At 38.5% G+C, this 17,320-nt stretch overlaps 1 long non-coding RNA gene across 1 annotated transcript in view; it reads left to right on the top strand.

Moving 5' to 3' along the window:
* Nucleotides 1–15,709, top strand: part of LOC136854647 (uncharacterized) — a 188,672-nt gene extending 172,963 nt beyond the window's left edge. Inside the window, exon 3 of the long non-coding RNA XR_010857753.1 lies at nucleotides 15,593–15,709. This is a non-coding gene — a long non-coding RNA (uncharacterized lncRNA). The remainder of the gene's footprint in view (nucleotides 1–15,592) is intronic.
* The last annotated feature ends 1,611 nt before the right edge of the window (nucleotides 15,710–17,320 follow it).

Raw genomic sequence — 17,320 nt, forward strand, 5'->3', positions numbered from 1 at the left:
GACTAGCGACCTCACCCTTAACAGACTTGCTGATAACTGATAGGTGATCACCCGTGGGAGGCAGTCTTCACGGAAAGGATAGGTGGCTTTGTATATATATACATATATAGCAAACGCCTATCGCTAGCAAATGTTCTTTGAACGATGTGGCAAGCCCTATGCCCTTATTTATCCTTGCTATGTCGGCCAAAGTCGTATAACTGAACAGATCCATCATTCACTTGAGGTCTACTGATGCACAAGGGGTCTCATGGACTCCGCCTAAATCCAGTCCACCTTGGTCGGCAATCAAACCTTTGCTCTTCGTGCCTACCTTTTCTGTCAGAGGGGGCTACAGGAGGTGTTAACCGTCAGCTGACAGCCCAGTCGTTTGGAGTGGGGTTGCTAATCTCACGCCCTGCCCTATAGATGACCAAGGGGCGTATGCGTTGACGGCGCCTGATAGTTCCCGGTGGTCACTTTACCCATGAATGGCCAGATCTAACGTTGCTTAACTTTGGTGATCTTTGACCTGCACTTTGTCGAGTGTGTTTCATTTAGGGGGTGACTCCAGGTGAAAAAAGTACCAGTAGTCAGTATGATGTTCGTCCTCCAGCTACTGAGTCAAAAATGATCCTCTGCCCAGAAAACTTTCGCAACTAAAGCCGCTGACGGCATTTTCCCTGCATGTGTACGTATATGCATACTGTCTCAAGTAGTTTGCAACGTATTGCTCGAAAACTGGGGTACACTCTCGCAGAGGGCAGTCGTCAAAGGAGTTGGGTATGATTGCGCGAATCGTACCCATTGAAGGGGAAAGGCACGCCTTCATGACTTGTGGCCATATGCTTGAAGGATCTATTTTTTATACTCTTTTTTTTATGTTTTTCAAGGTAAGGTCTTTTGTGCCTTTTGAAGTGAAGTGCATATAGCGTTTTGTTCGGGATTTACCTTTTACTTAAAGAGAAAATGGCAAGTGTTCTTCAACACAGAACCCCGTTTTTTCCAGGCGTCGTCGTACGTTCCCTTTATATGACTTTGGAATGTCATTTTTATTTTGTTATTGTTCAATTACCCAAGACAATTTCTCTTATTACAATTAGACAATTAGGTCATTGGTTGTTTTGTCCCTTTGCCTTAAGTAAAGATGCTTAGTAAGTATAGCAGTGTAGTGATTGTTAAAAATATCATGGAAACTGAAAAAGAATTAAGGAAGTAAAATATGAAAAAAATATTACTTTTACCGCCCCAACAGAAAACAATAATAGATTGAGTAATCACTTTCGCAGATATGATAATACTAAGATTCATAAATTACTGAGCAGATGGGTGACGAAACGACTGATCTGGCGATGCCGTTAACAGCCTCCAACCATCCCCAGGAAACGCCTTGATTAGGCCAGGCGTTCGTGCTATCCTATGACGTCATTTCAGTGAAAGTATGCGCATTTCTCTGCTCATATGCACACACACACACACACACACACATATATATATGTATTTATATATATTATATATTTGTGTAGGATAAGTTGTACTGTATATGGCGATCTCCTTGACTGCAACAAGTGAATTTCTCGAGGACTGATTTTTAGCTCAAGGATATTTACATCCGGGAGTTCAGAGGTCAAGAGTACCCAGTTTTGTGCATGGGTCAGAGGTCATGAATACTGTTAATCCTCTCTCTCTCTCTCTCTCTCTCTCTCTCTCTCTCTCTCTCTCTCTCTCTCTCTCTCTCTCTCTCTCTCTTTATGCATATATGGAAGTGGGTTGTCATCTTTTTTTGTAAATGTGGAGAGTAACTAGATTGTGATGTTAGAAGTATGATATTAGTAATGTGTATACGAATAGGTTTCAAATTCACACAACTTTTATTTCTATTTTTTCTAACATTTTTTTTGCTTGTTTATCAGTGTAGTGACACATCTTTTCTCAAGATTCTGCTTTGTTAAATTAGTATACCAAAAGATTGTCACAAGACCGAGATTGAATTGGGAAATATCTTTTGATGCAGAAAGTTTGAAGCAGATGTCAAGATTTTTGATGACCTGTCTGTCCTGAGGAAATGATTTTATTCTTTTACTCTGCCATATATTTTGAATACTGTGTCCTTGTTTAATCTTTAGCAGGTGATTTGCATCTTGAATCCTTGAACAAAAAAACTGAGTTCTGAAATCTCGTATCCGAGACCTTAGTATTAATCTCTGGCGTCATCGTCCGATTAGTTCGTTGTGTATACTTTATATACCCATCACGTAATACTGGATATGTAGTTAATTCTAACCGTTTTGCCTTTTCGAGAATTTGTATTCCAACTGTGACCAAATTATTGAATGATTTTCCGTATCATGTAGTTGATCCGTTGGGACTTTTAAACTTGGCGAATTTTTTCTCTCTAGAGTAGGATCACTTGCTTATCTTTTGATATTTTATTTTATATTTTTTCTTTTCTTAGTTCTTTTTATAGTTGTTTCTGTACTTCTCTATCTTTTTTTGTACTGGGCTGCTTTCAGTATTCAGGCCCTTCTGGTTTTCCAAGTACTGCCTATAATATTGATACTTTTAAAAACCGTTTATCATTACTATTGTTAAAAAATTACCAGTAATTTTTTAGCTCTTGGAAATTGAATGCCACTCTTCTTCTAGCTTGTTCTCATGCTGGAGTTTTCTTTAAGTTGAACCACTCTTGTCTTGTAAGTATTTTGTTCATGTTATGGCGTTTAGAAACAACCAGCTCTGGCCTATCGGCATTTTTTATTATGTACATGTTTATACTTTTGGAAATTGAACCACTCGGGTCTGTCAGCATTTTGTCCATGTTCGAGCATTTAGGAATTGCAATACCTTGGTTTAACAAATTTTGTACAAGTTTGAGCTTTTGACAACTGAAGCATTCAGATAATTTAGCATTTTTGCAGATGCTTTGGGTTTTAAAACTTGAGCAATTGTGTCTTTGAGCTTTTTGAAATCGTAGAACTTGGCTTTTTCTGGATCTTCGTACTTGTTTGAGCGGTTGGATAATGAGGCACTGTGTTCTGTCATGAGTTGTACAAGTTTGGGCTTTTGCAAATTGAGAAACTCAGGTTTACGAGGGTTTTGCACTTTTTGAGGTTTTGATGTTGAAGCACTTATACCCTTTAGCATTTTGTAAATCTTTGTGCTTCTTGGAATTGAACCACTCAGGTCTTATTATGTGTACATGTCTGAGCTGTTGGAAATTTAACAACATTTGTCCGTCAGCATTTTGTACAAGTTTGATCCTTTGGGAATTGAACGACTTTGGTCTGTCAGCATTTTTATCAAATTTGACCTTTTAAGAATCGAACCACTCTGGTCTGTCAGCATTTTTATCAAATTTTACCTTTTAAGAATCGAACCACTCTGGTCTGCCAGCATTTTATGTAAGTATGAATTTTTGGAAACTAAGCTGCCGTGGTCTCTCTGCATTTTGTTCAAGCCTGAGGTTTTGGAAATTGAAGAATTCGAGTTTTCTGTATTTTGCACAAGTTTGAGCTTGTTTAAAAACTGAAGCACTGGTGTCTATCGGCATTTTGTACATGTTTGAGCCTTTAGAAAGTGAACCACGAGGCCTGTCAGCATTTTGCACTTGAGGCAGCGTGTCACGGAAGGATTACATCATGGGTTTGGATGAGTTTGCCTCTCGAGTTGGTTGTGCTTATTAGGTGTCGCTTTTACTTATGTTAATTTCAACTTCCTCATATTTACTGGGGACTTGTTTTCTTGCTACAAAACGGGAAAGACCTTTCCTCACTCCTTTCTTCGTGATGCAATTGAATCAGAGGCTCTCCGTCGAGCATTCACTCACTTCTTGCTTCCGTTTAGATTCGTTTCAGCTCCGTCGTTACCCTGCCGATCATTACTTTAACGTCTTCACATTTACACACTTGGTTATATAAATTTTGGCCATTTTGCAGACACACTTTTTCATTGAAATTTAGGTCAAGTTGATATACCCAGAAGTTAAAATTTAACCCAGTTACCTAGAGCGCAGTTCATTAGGAGAGTTTCGCAGAACACCCCAAAACCTTTTAATAGGTTCACCTCTGATGGCATTGGAAAAGATGGTGGGGATAGTTAGCCCTGCAAATTTGTACCATATAATCCTCCTTTTCCTCCCCCCCCCCTCTTCAATAGAAATACCATTACTGTTTATTCTAAAGGGGCTGCCTAACATTTCACGATTGATTGGAGGATACAAGGGAGATTTCTTAGCGAATTAAAATAAAAAGAAAAAGAAAGATCTTTGACGACCGCGAGGGAACGAATGGCGAGGGAAAAGGCAGGAAGCAGAAAGCGGTTGAGGGACGTGGGGTTTGGGGGGCGGGGAGAGCTAAAGATTACCCCCACAATATCATAAAAGGCGCATTGGGGAGCGGAAGTGACTCGTAGACTGGTATGGGGCACAGCTAAGAGGAATAGGAGGAGGAGGAGAAGACGTTGATAGAAGGATATTGGGAGAGGGGAATAAGGAGACAGTGAGGAGGAGGAGGAGGAGGAGGAGGAGGAAGAGAGAGAGAGAAGAATTTACAATTATCAGAGAGAGAGAGAGAGAGAGAGAGAGAGAGAGAGAGAGAGAGAATGGTATGACTAAATCAGGATGAAGCAATAGATACTGTGAGAACGAGAACGGAAGCTGATACCGAGTACATTATGTGAAAAATGGGCCAAGAAAACTGTGGGGGAGGAAACGTCTCATGGATGCACAACCGTAGAGAATTGGATGTTATTTTTACCGTTGATATGATTGCTACCCATATCCGTTTCCTTGTACTTTATATGATTTGTAAATATTGGGCTAATGATGATGCCATGTCTGGCAAACCAGAACGAAAACTGATATTGAGTCAGAAGTGCGTAGTTATTTATAACGGTATATCAATTTCTCAGTATCACTTGTAAAATATTGTGTTGGGGTTTTGAAAGCACGTAGAGCATATTTTATCGAATCTGAAATAGTATGATACTTAGATATATATATAAAAAAGACAGATTCATCATGCTGCAAAACCTTTTTTTTTATAATAATCGAGAATGTAAATAATTTTAAAATTAACAGTAAATACTTTTTTCCTGTAAAAGAAATTCCTGAGAGTTGTTTAGTAGACTGAACAAAAGAATTATTTAAAGAGGCCACGATTATTGTCATTTAGGAATAAATAAGGCCTTGGATAGCTCGTTAGAAGATTAAGTCGTTGATGGATTTCCTGTATAATATAAATGGGCAGCAGAGAATTCCACTATTTTTCTAATGAACAAAATTATGAATGAATGTCATTCCTCATATTTGGAATCGTACGCGGGAGCCTCGCAAGGTTCCACAATAAAACGGTTATTATATGAAACTCAAAAGAAAATGCGTCGAATGCGAAACAGCTCTGAAGGAAAAGTTGAAACTCGTACTCAAGTGGTAAGGTTGTTTTCCATAGCATTTGTCTTATGGTGGTCAGTGGGCCGAGAGAATGAAATCCAACGTTAGATTTGCTGAGTAACTACCAGTGTTAGATAACCATTGGTAAACTTGTAATGTGAGATCTTGTGTAAAGATGGCTGATAATGACGTATTTTGTGTGTATATGATATATATATATATATATATATATATATATATATATATATATATATATATATATATATATATATATATATATATATATATATATATATATATATGTATGTATGTGTGTACATATACTATATATATATAATCATGGAGTCGTTGGAATATATTAGCTGTATCGAGGGATCGAGACCCGATAGTACCGATCTATATTGTCACTTGTATAAATTCCCCTTCGGTGATAATTCCCGATCAGGGATATTCCATAATCACTTATAAATTCCCCTTCGTGAATTGATATTAAACGACATTTGTAGTTTCATGATTGTATATAAATCACGGTGTGATAAAATTTCATATATATATATATATATATATATCTATATATATACACACACACATATATATATATATATATATATATATATATATATATATATATATATATATATATATATATATATATATATATAATATATATATATATATATATATATATATATATATATATATATATATATATATCAGTATATGGTGTGTGTGTTAGGTAAAATTGTCCGAAGACATTGTTATTTATGCTATTGGTTACTTGGGTTGTGATTCTTGCTATATCGGTGAAAGTTGTCGTTCGTTTGGTAAACGTACAAGTGAACATATTTCAGCATGTAAATTGGGGAATATTTATAGCTCTATGACTCTTGGGAAAGGGCCCATAGAATAAATTTTTAAAATGGTAAAGTTGTGTATAAATGTTTTGACAGGACCACCAGAAGATGCATCGAAGGAACCCTCATTACGTCAAGTAATAGCTTTGATGGAAATTTGGGCATTGTTGAAAACAGTATTATAAGAAAGAAATTTGTAAATGTGCCGACATTCGTAATTTTAGAAATATATCTGGTCATTTAAATTCTTTCCCAAATAAAAGTCCGTCAGTGTGCCTCATGCGGTGCAATGTAGGCGTTACTTGAGCGTCTTTGCAGCGTCCCTTCGGCCCCTAGCTGCATTTGCTGTCATTCCTGTTATTGTACCTCCGTTCATATTCTCTTTCTTCCACCTTACTGTCCACCCTCTCCTAACAACTGATTCTTAGTGCAACTGCGAGGTTTTCATCCTGTTACACCTTTCAAACTTTTACTGTCAATTTCCGTTTCAGCGTTGAATGGCCTTAGTTGCCCCAGTGCTTGGCATGCGTGCCTAAAGTTTGTAAGTCAATCAATCAATCAAATAAAAGTCCTAGTTAGAACAAATATCACCTCGTTGGCTCTTTCGCGGAAGACTCCAGGTCTCTTCCGCTGAGAAGGTCTCGAAGAATTTGAGAACTGACTAAGAGCCCAACAACCTAACTATCAGTTTTACTTTCTGTAATGTTTGTTTGTATGTATGATTTTCCTGTCATGAGTTGTCTATTATACTCCATTTTAGTGATCAAGTCCACAGCAGTTGGACGGAAGCTATAACCTTTGTACATACATACATACATACATACATACATACATACATACACCTACATACATACATACATACCTACACACACACACATATATATATATATATATATATATATATATATATATATATATATATATATATATATATATATATATATATATATATATTTAATATACTATGTTTTGTAACTGGAATCTCATTGTGGATTTTACCTCACATTTATGAGAAGTACGTAGTACTTTAAATTTCATATATATAATATATATATATATATATATATATATATATATATATATATATATATATATATATATATGTATGTGTGTGTGTGTGTGTGTGTTTGTTTGTGTGTACGGAGCAATGAGTTCGTGAGTTCACGTGCTAGCGTAGGCTACAGTTTTTGAAGATTCCTGTTTTCAGCCGTCAGTATTGAACATTTTGATATTTCCTACTGACTCCCAGTAGATGAATGAGCATAACGAAGTCTCAAGTACTCAAATGTTTTCGTTACTGTTAATCGTGTCGGCTTCCCTGTGTCTTTATCAGGCACGTTAAAAGAGGTTCGGTTCGGCCGCCTTTGATGCTTTTCCGTGCCAGACGGAACTATGTGCGAGGTAGGGTTAATGTGTCAGCTTTATAGAGAAAGTGCCTTTAATTATATATATATATATATATATATATATATATATATATATATATATATATATATATATATATATATATAAAATATATATACGTAAATATATACACTAGTATAAACTGTATCTTTATTTTGTGTGTATTTACACACAGCTTGTACTCAGTCTTGTGTCGAAACATACAGTCATTAATACTCGTAGGTACGTGTATACTCAGCTTAGGCAAATGTCACATTGTTTTGTTGATAGAGTCTGCAGTTTCGCTACTTCTCTCTTGTACTTGGGGAGATGATTAAAAAACTAATGTGGTTTCATTGGTCTTTTAAACTTACGTCAGGGTATTAATAATAGTCGATTACATTTTACATTTGTTACGCTATTAATAAAACATTAGTTGTCTTTTTAGTTTAGTGTAAAAGAAAACTATTGAGATGGCTATTTGTCTGTCCATCCGCACTTTTTCTGTCCGCCCTCAGATCTTGAAAACTACTGAGGCTAGAGGGCTGCAAATTGGTATGTTGATCGTCCACCCTCCAGTCATCAACATACCAAATTGCAGCCCTCTAGCCTCAGTAGTTTTTATTTTGTTTAAGGTTAAAGTTAGCTATAATCGTGCGTCTGGCACCGCTATAGGTGCCAACAACACAGGCCACCACCGGGCCGTGGCTAAAAGTTTCATGGGCCATGGCTGAGAGTTTCATACAGCATTATACGCTGTACAGAAAACTCGATTGCACCGAGAAACTTCGTCGCATTTTTTATTTGACTTTTTCCTGTTATACATAGTTGTTGGAAATTGTTATTTTTTTTTTTTAATAGCGCTTCTTGCCTTGTTATAAAAAAATGATTTTTGTGTAAATTTTCAGTAGCAAAAAGGTTTTTGCATGCGTCAGTAAATGTAGTTCTTGTGATTTCTATAGATAAGTAATACTTTATTCCTATTACGGTGGCAATATTACGGTAAGCGTAGGTACCAATCATTTCCGTCAACCCAAGTCCATAATGGATGTGAGATAACAAACAGTTGTCACGAATCCTTATAAAATGATGGTCGCAATAGGTAATTAACGAGCGAGCGCTGATATTGTCTCGCCGCTAATCATACTCATATTGAGGCACATGTTATTAAGACATCATCAATCGCCAGCTGGCACCAGTCTCTCATTGACATGAAGTAGCCGGTTTGCTAATTGCATAGTAGCAGTCCTTTATGCGTTGTAAAATAAATCTTGTGATTATCATAAAGAGCATTTTTTAATGCGAAGATAGTTTCATTTGTTCAAAAGCTGGAATACATCAATCGGCAGTCCTGATGTTGAGGAAGAGACATGAAAAGTGGTTGCACCAGCAGTGATCTACTTCGGAATGCGCTAATCACTGGAAAATCTTCTTTGCATGGGAAATTTAAACCATCAACTCCTTGCTGCTACGTTCCAGCTCATGTAGTTACCTAAGGAAATGATGATGCTGACAAGGCAAGGAAAGATTCATCTCTTGTATCGATATATAAAAAAAGATAATTGTCCCCGTGACTGATAGTCTAACATCAGTGAAACCATGATGCCCTAATAGAAGGAAGATTATACTTAATAGCCAGTCCAACAGTAACAAATTCAGTAAGTGCGCTGAAGGATGGTGGGATTTTCAAGTTAAAAGAGAACGCCAAACTGAAGTCATTTTGCCCCTCATCGCTTGGGTCGCACCAATCTGCCCCGTGGAATTTGATGAATACCCATACGACCTACTTCGCTCGTGTGAAGAGAGCAAGTCAACATAAAAATGGAACGTGTTTTATGTGACTCTCCTAATACGACGAACACCGAATGTAGAATCTTAGAAAGAAAGTCCGTACAGTAAATTTGTCATATATTTCAATAATATCAATGTCATCAGTGATTGAGTTTGTTAAAGTTCAGATACACGAAACTTGTGATGATTATTTCTAAGATCAAGCCCATCTGGCCCGCCATCTAAGAAGTAATGCTAACAATTCAGTTGTCTTGCTTATTGTTCAGTTTAGGAAATAGGCCTCAACCATTTTCACTGGGAAGCATTTAGATCTAGAAATTGAGGTGAAGAAGTAGTCTGGGTCAAGTGCAGAGGAGGGCATTTTTTGTTATATAATTTTTGTTACGGGTTCTGTGCGCGAGACGAAAGGAAGTTTTGGGGAAATCGGTATTCTCGTGGCATCTCGTGATAAAACAGGCGTGAAGATTTCCATTGTTTGTGGCCGTGTTTGAACATTCCTGTGTAAACACTTCTGTAGTAGTTTTGTGCGAAAATCTTTGGTTGGTTTTCTGTCTTTTTGAAAGATGGATTTTATCTTTCGCTTGTGACCATTAACCTGACTGTATGCGTTTACACTTATGGATGTATGGTACACTATTAATACGGGTCATCTGTACTGTATATTAGTAATTTATATATGCCGTATATGTTTTCGTACATAATATGCCCCTGTACTCTTCTAAGCATCGAGAATAAGTCACAGACTACCGAATTTCTATTCCTTTAGCATGCCGCCATCCCCTTGCCCTCGACTTTGATTGCACTGCTGGCTATTTTTTCGGTGGGGTTTGAGAGGGGCATCAGCATCTTGGGTAGCGTTCAGTCGCGGTGGAGAGCAGAGGGATGAGTATCCCTTGGCCCCTTTCCCTATATCGTTACCCGTAAGTTTAACATCATGCAGATGCAGTGCTTTTGTCTCGTGAATAGGCAGATGGTCTCTCTCTCTCTCTCTCACTCTCTCTCTCTCTCTCTCTCTCTCTCTCTCTCTCTCTCTCTCTCTCTCTCTCTCTCTCTCTCTCTCTATACAAAAGAGGAGTGTGGATACTCGAAGCGTTATTTTGTAAGTCTAAGCCTAACTGTAGCCCTTCCATGACTGATTCTGTCGCTGCTCAAAAGTTGGTGGTATTAGGAGATTTGGCTGCAAGCATGCCGAGGTTTATTATGTTGCTGTAAGCATACAGTACCTGACAAAGTGATATCCTGTCAGAGACTTACTAAGCGTACGTATGTATGTATATATGTATACAAATACATACATATTCATATACATATATAAATTATGTTTTTATGTGGATAGAGTACAGGAAAATTAATTATTAATGGACAACTTCTCTCTCTCTCTCTCTCTCTCTCTCTCTCTCTCTCTCTCTCTCTCTCTCTCTCTCTCACCCTGGTAGCACAAAAGAAGAGTTCTTTTTTTATGAGAAGGTAGAAGGGACAGGCAAACCCTGTGTCCTTATCAGTCCCAGGTATGAGGGTGAAAAAAGAGGGAAATGGTCAATGCAGCAAAAGAGGAAGGGAAGAGGACGATGCAGAAAAAGAGATGAGCAATGCAGGAAAAAAAAGAGGTGATCACTGCGTGATGAATTAGAGATGTGAGGATTACACGAAAAAAGGCCAGTGGGTAATATAGAAGAGAGTTTGGGAATGTATGGGAAAAGTAATGAAATATTCACTTGAATTGGACATTTTATGGAAAAGGTATTGGCAGTTTAGGAAGAAAAATAATGAATGTTGGCAACTCAGGAAAAATGGGCATTGCAGGAAAACGGGAAATGTAAAGCGCAGGCTAGGAAGGGAATTTGGTAGTGCAGGGGGGAAAATGAAAGGAAATGAGCATTGCGAGGAAAAAATTGAAGTAGGCAATGATGTGAAAAAGAAAAGGGAAATGCTTAATTTAAAAAAAAAAGAAAGAGAATCGGGCAGTTCAGTTAAAAATAGAGCGGAAATGGCGGTGGCTAGAAAAAGACGAGATATGGAAATAAGGAAAAAAAAATGAACGGAAATAGCCATACTGTATGGGGCAAAGGAGCGGGAGGGAGGTTGGCAATGCAAGGAAAATGAGCAGTGCGTATAGGGAAGGCATCAAGTACAGAGAAAGGTATTTGGAAGTAAAGATTAATTATAAGGAGGGAAGTAACAAATATAAATAAAAAAAATGTGGCAAATAAAGTAAATAGCAATTACGCTATGAAGCGAGCCCCATAGAGGGGTAGTGCCGCCAGTGCACCTCATGCGGTGTACTGTAGGCATTATTTAAGGTTCTTTGCAGCGTCCCTTCGGCCCCTAGCTGCAACCCCTTTGATTCCTTTTACTCTACCTCCGTTCATATTCTGTTTCTTCCATCTTAACTTTCCACTCTCTCATAACAGTTGTTTCGAAGTGCAGCCGCGAGGCTCTCCTCCTATTACACCTTTCAAGCCTTTCTACTCTCAGTTTCCCTTTCAGCGTTGAGAGACCTCATATGTCCCAGCGCTTGGCCTTTGGCCAAAATTCTATATTCCGTCCACTATGAGGTTTAAATATACCTTAGTTTAACCAGACCACTGAGCTGATTAACAGCTCTCCTAGAGAGGGCTGGCCCGAAGGATTAGACTTATTTTACGTGGCTAAGAACCAATTGGTTACCTAGCAACGGGACCTGCAGCGTATTGTGGAATCCGAACCACATTATACCGAGAAATGAATTTCTATCACCAGAAACAATTTCCTCCAATTCCTCATTGGCCGGCCGGAGACTCGAACTCGGGCCTAGCAGAGTGCTATCCGAGAACTCTACCGTCTCGTCCAACGAGGAACTCCACTATGAGGTGAGACCCATGTCAGCCTGCTCAAGAAAAACCCCGGTGAGTTAGAACTTCCAAATGCGCGGTCTTGAACCTCAGTTAAGAAAAGGCCAGACGTAGAATTAAGTGATTATCTCTTACCTTATGGCACTGTGTGTTAAGATGTGAATGCAGAGGTAACCAGAAGATTATCGTGGATGAGAAATTTAATAGAAATCAATTTTTCTACTATAATTTAAGATATGAAGAAGAGATAGACTAGATATGTTTCTCTATAGTAAATTTATCAAGAATGACACCTAGAATTTTAGATGAGTTTCATATAGTTAAAGAAATCCTGTCAAAGTAAAGATCTGATTGGTGGGGAGGGGGGAATGGAAGGTAACCCAGTATACTATGCCTATACAAACTTACTTTGGGCTTTGTTATGGTTTAACTTTTTCTCGTATAATATGCACCTTGCACTAATTTTGGCCAAATCCCGGTCAAGAGATTCAGCAACCACAGGTCTGCAATTAGGAGATGGGATTGATGCAAAGTTACTTCATCTGCAGGAGAAACAGGCTTTTTTCAAGGCCACAGTAATGCCCACCAACAACTGCTGTTTGCAATCTGCAAGCTAAAAATTTGATAATAACACTTGAGAATGATCGACAGACTATGTCCATAAGGCAAAACAACCACACAAACTTCATGACAATGTACGACACTGGAGTTCGAAAGAAGACCAATGCAAGTGGCCAGGCCCTTATGAAAACCATTATAGGCATTCATTCATTTGTCATCAGATGTTCAGAAACTCTTGATAATTTTTGGAGTTGAAGAAATGGCTGGTAACTGGTGGGGCTAGAACAAACCCAGCATTTGCTTAATGGAGTAACATTAATTCTTCTTTAAAGAATCTTAATTTCACGGGACCGAAAGGCCAAAACGGCCAGTGTAGCTTCAGGAAAACAGGAATGAGGCATACTTGGTTTTGAAATACTCTGCTATTGAGTTTTCAAGTACTCTGCTTACTGTCAAACACACGGCCAGAATGGTGGCCTTTTCCATTAAGCAAAGGAGGAACTGTTAAGTGAACAAAATTGAATATTTTGGAATATCGCAGTAAAGTTCAAGTGGAGGTGGCCTTTCGAGTTCCACCTGTACTGTTGAGAAGAGAATGTACTTCAGCTCAGCAGAATGATTGCCAGTACAAAGTCTGTAGTTAGAAACTGATATGACTGTGTCCTCAGATATGAATAAAAATTGCATAAGATCAACATGATAGTCATTTCCGCTGGAGAATAACTTAGAGCACCGGAATAGGGGTGTTATGGAACACCTAATAAACATGTAAACAAGTGCACAAAAATAAAGAGCAGTAACGAGTCGTGGTCTTCAGTATTGAGAGAGTACGTTCCTGTCAAGGCAGTTCTAGTTCGATCTGTTTTGTTTTGACTGAGCTTTTTGCTCGTGCTTATTTAACGGGTTCAGAAAGTGTTTTGCAGTTTGTCTCCCCGAGTGGTTGCACATAATCTCGGGATTTACGTCGATGATAAATCCGCAGTGCGATAAGACAAACACCACCTAGTTGTCTTGTTCTCTTTTGATTCCAGCAGTGATGCAACCGTCGACATTCTCTCCGCACATAACGAGAACATTGTGTCCGCGAACATCATGAAGACGGGTCAGGTCGAAAGGGGGGGAGGGATGGCAATGTTTACATACTGCGAGAGCATTTTGCAAATGCGCTGTAGAGTATGTAGGTCGGAGCATTTGGAAGGCGATACAATGACGGTGGATTGCACAAGGACGGAACACCAGCGAAAACACGATTTTTTTCATATGTATATATATTTTTTGTAATGGGTTATTTCGATGCACAGCCGGATGTTTTGATAACTCTTTATACACGCTTCTTGGAGGTCACCCGGTTATGTTTAGTCTTCTTCCTCACACCCCGGTTCTCTTCCCCCTTTTATCCTCCTGCTCCCCCTCCGCTATACTCATCATTCTTCTTTTTCGCTCCTTCTGAAGGTCCTTGCTTCTTACGTTCTGATGGTTTTTTGTATTTCCTCCCCGATTTGTTTTTCACTGTTTGGTAATTGTATTTCACCTCTCTCTCTCTCTCTCTCTCTCTCTCTCTCTCTCTCTCTCTCTCTCTCTCTCTCTCTCTCTCTCTCTCTCTCAGTTTTTAGATATTTTATATGTGTATTGTTGATAATGTAATTTACTGCAACATTGCATTGCCAAAATTGATGGTAGTATTTAGTAGTTTTTGCTTCGGCTGATAGTGTTTGGTGTTGAAGTTTTCGAATTATTCCCAATCATTCGACCGTTATTTGTCTCCTTTTTAAAGACTGCGTTAGCCGTTGGCAAATGTACATACCTTGGTGCTGCGTCGTAAGACTTTTTCACTTCTAAGGAAACTCTTGCCGGAGTTTGACTCTTTTGTAGATCAAGCCCTTGTTCGGTCTCCTATTTGTCTCATACATAGGCCATTTTCACATTCTTGGACGTTCTTGGACTTACATACATCAATTAAGATTTTGACGTGATGTCGTTGTTATGCATTTTCCTTTATCATAAAAGTAAAGTCTCTTCCTGTCAAGCAGTTCCTGCGAACTCCGAGTCGGCACCATTTGAGGGAGAACAAACCTGGAAAGGGCGACGTATTCTGTAACTTTGCTCTGTTCCCTTCCGTCTGGCATGGAATAGTAACATGAGGTCATTTTAGAATCACATGGGAAAGAAAATCAACTGATAACGGTAAGAAGAGGGTCCCATTGATATTTACGCTCCAGTGGTATTCTTTCGTCTTGAATTGGATATTGAAGTTTATTTGTGTTTTATTGTACTTTTCTAGTCTGTGCCACTGTTCTTTTTTCATTTATGGGCTTTCCGTTATGTGAAGGCTTGCTTAACGAATTAATGTACTTTTGGGATTTATCGTTAACGTTTACACCACGATTAAAATTAAACTTGATATGACTGGGGTGCCGTATTCGGGGTCGACTACCTTTCGTACCAACCAACCTAACCTAACCCTGTTGACGGGCTTCCCCAGTAAGGGGGGTCGCCTTATTGTATGCCTCTTAACAGAATCATTTCAATATAACGTGACCACATGCCCAGCTCATATCCTGTAAGGCATTCATCTGGACGTTGCCGTCATGTCCCCAGAAGAATACAGTAGGGCCTTGCCCTTCTGGCAGTAAAAGAGGAGGTAGAGATGGACATTCTTTATGTAATGGTTCTTAAGTTCGATTCAGAAGCGTGAATTGCTAAACGTGACTATTATTCGTGGTATAGATTCAGTGTATAATGAACACACCAGACCGTATTTCGTTACTTGAGCGTGAGACTTATATCATTATTTTCTCTTGCAGGTACGTTGATGGGAATTCGTCGAAAACATGCTGATCAAGCAAAGGTATCGAGACGTTAATTATTTTTTCTCAATTTTGTATCTGCGTTGCTCTTTTATGTTTTTGTGTTTGTGGTTATAATGATAATTATGGTCTGAACCATAGAGGATCAAGACGCCAGAGTTTCAATTAACCATGTCAGTGTTTTTTTATAAGAAGATTCATGTTGCTGGAATACCGGTTGTTGTAGAGAGATGAGAAATTAAAGCCATTCCCAAAGCTTCTTTGTTAACTCATTTTTAGGTGCAAACAATGTTTCTTGAAGTATTTTGTTTCTCCTGAAGCCAGTTTCTGTAGAAGTCAGGGTTTTACCTCCTCAGAAGTTTGGTCAAAATTCCCCATAATCAGTCAGTTGCGTCGTATTGTAAGAAGCTATAAGTTTCATTGCCTCTGGAAATTAATATTGAATTTGCGCGTCATTACTTTTACAGTTAGCCTCAAGCCTTACCTTACAATCGTTATTACTTAACCTCATGAGATGTAAAGTAAGGTGGGTAGGAAATTGTTTGGGAAGTCGGTAACGGGATTTGATTGTGGGGAGCTTTACTTTACCTGTATACGTTACCTAACCTTGTATGCTAATAATACCTCGCTTCCTCCTCCTCCTCCTCCTCCTCCTCCTCCTGTCTGTGTTTACATTTAAAGAAGAACTTGGTAATATCAGAGAGAGAGAGAGAGACTCTGGGGAAGGTTTTTAAAGGGCAGAAGTGAGAGCCGGAAGTGGACTGTCTCTTCTCCTCCTGTTCCCCAGCTCCCACTTCTCTTCTGTTCCATTGCACTTTCCTTGTCATTTTCACTCTATTCCTGCCTTTCCTGTGGGCTTGTCAGTGAACTGCGTATTTAGTAATTGCGTATTTTTCTGTATTGTATTTTTGTCTCGTGGAATGAATTGATATTGATGAATACTCATTTCACCCTCTCTCTCTCTCTCTCTCTCTCTCACACACACACACACACACACACACACACACACACACACACACACACACACACACTCTGAAAGTGCGATGTTAAGGGCTACTGCGTACAACAGTCATCACCGTTACTGATAGTATCGAGATGATAGTCGCCCCTTTCCTGAAATGATAATAATACTGACAGTCCTTACTCATGAGTAAGTACTCAAGCAGACAAGAAGATATTTTTCCTCTTCGGTGGACAGCGCTTCCTGAAAATCGGACTGCCCCACAGCAACCTGAAGGCCATTTATGAGTTTTTCATTTCGTATGAGGTGGCCAAATCCAAGTGGAAAATGAAAAGATTTCGCTGTATGCTAGTTTTATCATCTTTCCCGTTTTATGTTCCATTATTACATTATTTCACTTTCAATGAATGATTTTATAAAATACCTGGTGGGAAGCTTTTTTTTTGGGGGGGGAAGAGGTGTATGTCCTTTTTTTTAATACGTGATGGGATATCGTTTGGTACAGTCACTGTAATTTTTTTTTTTTATTATTTTAATATTGTGAATGACGACTGTTGATGTTAGTGTTAATGAATTATGGCCGATACACTCCACAAGATGTTACTTATTTTGCTAGTAGAGGTTTTGGTACATATGTAAAGTGTAACCAGTGATTTGTTTTTATACAGTGTGCAGTTTTTTTTTAATTCTAATCCTTGTCATTAGAGCATATGTTTATTCTATAACATTTTATCATACCACAAAAGATTGAGTACCTAGGTGCT

This window comes from Macrobrachium rosenbergii, chromosome 29 (genome assembly GCF_040412425.1).
Source record: "Macrobrachium rosenbergii isolate ZJJX-2024 chromosome 29, ASM4041242v1, whole genome shotgun sequence".
In the NCBI taxonomy this organism is placed as follows: Eukaryota; Metazoa; Arthropoda; class Malacostraca; order Decapoda; family Palaemonidae; genus Macrobrachium; species Macrobrachium rosenbergii.